The sequence below is a fragment of the Triticum dicoccoides genome, chromosome 7B (genome assembly GCF_002162155.2).
Source record: "Triticum dicoccoides isolate Atlit2015 ecotype Zavitan chromosome 7B, WEW_v2.0, whole genome shotgun sequence".
Taxonomy (NCBI): domain Eukaryota; kingdom Viridiplantae; phylum Streptophyta; class Magnoliopsida; order Poales; family Poaceae; genus Triticum; species Triticum dicoccoides.
Window position 1 is genome coordinate 373,303,729 of NC_041393.1, and position 5,422 is coordinate 373,309,150.

The window sequence follows — 5,422 nt, forward strand, 5'->3', positions numbered from 1 at the left end:
CTAACTAAATAAAACTATCCATCTAACATATAAATGGAAGAAAGAAGTGTCAATTTCAGTCTTGACTGGACGTGGTCATCATGGAATAATAAGTATTCTCCGTCCCTAACACTAACAACCGTCGATAAAATAGTAATGTGTAAACACAAAACTGAAGACAACATAAGCAACAATGAACAAAAGGAGATAAAAGGGCCAAGAAAGCAATCAATTTATCTGACCACAAGTGAGCAGTAATAATAATAAAACATTTGTACGAAACTCACCTTGATGGTTTCTTCATAAAATGGAAACCTGTGATGTCACCACTCCCAATAGCTTTGGGCTGTAGTACAATATTTGCAAGGTTACATGGTTTGATCTTAGGAATAGTGGATTCTGTCGTTTTATCAAGCTCAGTCTTGAAACAACCGAAAGCACTTCCCTGGCCCGTCCTATCGAACACGACCAGTGAGGGCACATTAATTAACTAACTGCGAAGACAAAGGATACAAGAATTATATTTCTGTAGACAATGATGAACTTGCTGTACATATAAAAAGGTAGAAGAGAAAGCACACAAAAAATAGAATAAACGTTCTGATGAGCCGAGCCCAATATTTCTGTATAAACATGTATTACGAAAATAACCCAATTAATTCTATATGCGTGGGATATAAAAAAGAAAAAAAAAACATGCGTCCTGAGATAAATCAAAGGAGTTGCCAAAAAAATGATAAATCAAAGGAAAGCATGGGGCCTGAGATAACTATCACGATTCCCTTCCCTAAATCAAAGGAGTTGCCAAAAAAAAGATAAATCAAAGGAAAGCGTGGGGCCTGAGATAACTATCACGATTCCCTTCCCTCCTCATGCTATGGAAGTCCTTTCCGTGATTTCCGCCTTACATATTGCCTACAACGAACGATCTCTCAATCAGGAGCCCATACAAGCAACGTGTTTTGCACCGTAGGGTTTCCTTCATCCTCTCTCGCGAAGGATTGCCGCAGCCTCACACCCCCTCCACCGCGCCGGCCTCCTCCAGAATAGATGTTTTTACTATAGACTATGATGCATGGGTTGGATCAGAAATATGTCACACTTCCTGAAAATACAATTTGAGTGACATGATAACATTGTTTGAAATTTTAACTAATGCGTCCCTCTTCAAACTAGAACACAAAATTCTGCTATGAAAATGATTCCTTCAGATTATATTTCAGGGTGAAACATTTCCCAACAAAAAAGTGTTTGTTACTGCTCGTTTAGGGCAGCAAGCTCCCTTCTGGTTAAAAGGATTTGAGTGCAAGGTTGATTACAATGAATGCAAGCAAGCATGCTTCTAGCCTTCTACTGAGCCTTAGAAGAAGCCAAGGAGTATATTCCAAAACCTCTTTTATATTACTTCAACACAAAAAGTTATGTGATATCCTTCTTTCATGTAGATATCCTATTAGGTGAGAGCATCAACAAGGTTTTGTTGATCTATCATGAACCGGTTTAGAATAAATGTTTTTGATGTACATGCTTGTGGTAAGACATGTAAGAAATATTTGGAGTTGCCGATGAAGGTAATCTAGAACTTTGATTTAGTAAACATATATGCCCGACCATCACATCAAGGAAACGTTCCATAGGCAACCCCAAGGATTTCCCAAATTACAAAAATAATGTGGAATGCAACTCAGAATCAAAACATACCCGTCCATTCAGACTTGTTGCTCATTCCCTTCGGCACCTTCTTCTTCTCCTAAATAAAATTGAACCATTAAGGATCGCATCGTCAACACAGCCACCGATAAGCAGATTCAAGGAATTGCGAGTTTGCGAGTCTAGAATTAACTTATGTTGAGGAATGTCGATAAGAAAAATACAATGCACCAAAATTAAGTACAACAAAACAGATTTACCCTTTCACCGTATCAGTAGGTCTAACCAGTATATCATAAATTATAGCTTGAAAGAAATAAGAACCTAGATCAGCTCAAATCACATAATAAAACACTAAGCTCCTTATTATTGATTTGGCCCAGTCACCTGACTGGCCTTGAAAAAAGTAGCTTAAGCACTTGGTGGAAATTGTTTACTATATTATCTCTTAGCTCTCTCGGCTAACCGAAGTCTGCAATCAAATGATACCGAAGAAACAAACAAAAAATAAAAATATATACCTTTTATCTCAGAATCAAATGATCCGTACTTCTTTTGCCAGGCCTGTTCTTACATAAGGTTCCCGCAGAAGATCAAGTTGGTGAGCCATGTGATGGGAAAAAAAATTGCCGCTGCCGAGATCAATGGCCTAACTAACGAAGCAGACACACAGCTGACTGTATCACAAGGTAATTAGGATCAACTTCATGATATATGGCCCTTTTGCTATTACAGACCTTCTTCGCTTTGCTATTCAGAGCTGAATGTATTTCACGATGGTTTTTAATATTCAAACATTCACTTCATTCGTGTTCCTGGTTTTGTACCCAGAACAGTATACTAATATTTATTGTACCCACAAACGTATTCACCCCAATATTGTGTCAAATAAGAATCATTCAGTGATCAGCAACTAAGAAAGTATACTCCCACTTATCACAAAAAAGAGTGTTGCCTTTGTGATTCAGCCAAAGAAGTAGCACTAATTCTATCTCCACTACTGGTATACATTTTTGTCGCTACAACTGTAATCTAATGTCTACGCACAAAGTGTATACATAAAAGAGGAATCGGAGAAGATTATATCCATGAAAACATTTCATTGGATATGGGACAGGATTCAATGCTTGTGCTTGTCCAGATTATTTGAGTAATGATGTATGCAATTTGTGCTTGTCCAGTTCTGTTCATGTGCATATTTCATATCTCAGTTGGAACTTTGTACATATCAATTGATCTATCACTTCAGACACATGTTCTTTTCAGAATTGCATCTAGATGTGCATATCAATTGTTTAATTGGAAATCCCAAAAGGTTGACTAAACAGTTAAACAAAGAAATAGATACCGAGAGATTTGCATCCAGTTGTGATGTGCAAAAATAGATGTTATAGCCATCTGATACAAACCTCAAATATCCTCACAAAAGCCTGTGTTTCCACATCCAGCATAGACACAAGATTCTCTAAAGTTGCTGCAAGAAATCCACCAAAACGTGGCTGAAATCTCAGCTGGCTTGAACCTCCCTAGACAGGCATTGCAAGTAAATATAAATCAACAAACTGATGATATGTAAGTGATCTCATTTAAAACCATATGCTGCTTGTGATGGTGACATCTCATTATTTCTAAAAAATATGTGTGGTATCTGCAACAACAAAGCAAAGCTACTGCGATCGGCAGAATGTTCAGTAAGCTAAGCTACTGCAGATCGACAGAATGTTCAGTAAGCTAAGCTACTGCAGATCGACATAATGTTTAGTAAAAAATTGAAATTTGTAATTAGTAGAACCAGATCACTGTAACCAACTATAAGTACACCCTCATATCCAGCTGTGGAGGGGGACGCATGCGCTTACCAGCTGCGGCTGTGCTTGCAGCGCGAGTTCTGCGGCGGGCGAAGGCCACGATGAGAGCGACGCCCGCGGTGATCCCCACCGCCAGCCCCGTCCACTTCCCCGTTTCGCCTGCTCTCTGTCTCCTCCCCTACTAGCGCCCACTTCTTTGACTGCTGCCCCTCCGCCGCACGACGCGCATATGGGGGCAGCCACGGACGAAAGCGAAGCGCCCGAACCGCTCCATCTGGTGAGCCGACGGGGCCCGGTCTGTGCTCGGGCAGCGCCGGCGCGGGATGGCCGCCGCCGCGGACCCGTTGGAGATGAATCCCGCGCCTCCGCGGCCGGCTCAGACGGCGCCTTGCGCTGGGTCGGCTGCGAGCATGCGGAGCTCGGGCGCCTCCTGGAGCACGGAGGCGAATGGATTCAACGAGAAGGGCCGTGCGAACCTCGCGTCGGCGGCCTGACGAGGTGGGGAAAGGGGGAGTTGGCGACCAGAAGAATGGGGAACGGCGGCCAGAGTATCTCACGGGGGTGAGTTCGGTGATGGGCTTAACCGAGAGCGAGTGACTGTGTAGCACACCGACACCGTTGTAGTGCTACTCATCAGGGGAGTATTTGTTTATCGGCCGTGTTCAATTCAGCTGGGTAGGTATCTTAAATCTTAATGGAGTCTCCTGATGCACATCAGTGTCGAATTACCTGAGCCCAGGCGGACCCCCGCAGTGATAGGTGAAAAATAGCCGAACGCCCTGACTGACCGGTACCCTCATATCTAATTTAAATATATGACGGATATGAGGCGCGACCAGGTGCTTACACAATGTCGTACTGACAGCCGGGTCTCATATGAAATCACCCAGAAACCCAACAGTCTGAAGGGCGTCTCCTCCGGTGGGGGTGCGAACGTCGCGTGGCGCCTCTCCGGCTCGCTGTCCGAGGCCAAAGTCAGGCTTTTAAGTCGGCGGGCATCCCTAAACCTAGCCACAACTTCCTCCTCTCTCTCGCGCCGTCAGCCCGGACACATTTCTCTCCGTCTCCACTTTCCTCTTCCCTCGCCGTCCGATATGGCTCGGCAGTAGAAGACCACATACGCTATGCTAAAACCGGAGCGCTACTTCCAGATCGAGGAGGAGATCCGGACGCGGTGCGTAGCCCGGATCGCAACAAAGAATTTCCAGTCATTTGTATGACTTACAATTGGGAATTATATGCTCTTTGCATGAGATTTCAACTTCTCAAAAAAATAGGTTCGCGTTATTATAGAATTATTTTTTCATAGTAAAACATATTTTAGTCGAGACGTGCGTTGCACGTGCATGCTTACTAGTAGTATAGATATAGATGTACTGCAATGCCTATCTAATGAAGTCTGGGTCCTTCCGGACCCTCCTACTGTTCAAAAAAAAAAACCAAGGGCAAACCTCCCGTCGCACCAGAGAAAAAGGAGCGAAAAAAAACCTATGAAATTAAATCAGTGAAAAAAAACCCGACAAAATTAAACCAAATCGGTCGCATGCACGAGTGAGGCCTCCTGCTCTCGTGCGAGAGCGAGAACTACCAGACGGCAAAAGCCACCCACGACTCCCTCACCCTGGCTAGGGTTCCTAGCCCCTCCTCCTCAGCCGCCGTTGCGTGTTCACCTCGCCCGAGCGGCTTCCCGACCTCGTCGGGAGAGGCCAGCAGGACCCCGCCGTCATGCCTCCGTTTCCCCCATCTCCTCTTTTCTGCTACCTATTTCTCTCCTGTGAACTGCGCGTCGTTCCTCTCTGCAGGTGCCGCCATGGCCGCGTCATGGAGCTCGCCGCCATGGGCTGTGTGCCCCTCCGACGACGGCCTGCCTCACCCACGTCTAGGTCCTCTCAATCCTAATTTGGGCGTCCATTTTTTTCCGCTTGATCCTGGTTTTCGCGGGTTTTTCATCCTCGTCGCGTCTTTGATGGTGGCCGCTAGGGTGC

The 5,422-nt window shown here is 44.6% G+C and overlaps 1 long non-coding RNA gene across 2 annotated transcripts in view; it reads left to right on the top strand.

Moving 5' to 3' along the window:
• Nucleotides 1-4,988: 4,988 nt before the first annotated feature.
• Nucleotides 4,989-5,422, top strand: part of LOC119341950 — an 11,062-nt gene continuing 10,628 nt past the window's right edge. For both annotated transcript variants that reach the window (XR_005165343.1, XR_005165342.1), the window contains exon 1: nucleotides 4,989-5,320. This is a non-coding gene — a long non-coding RNA (uncharacterized LOC119341950). The remainder of the gene's footprint in view (nucleotides 5,321-5,422) is intronic.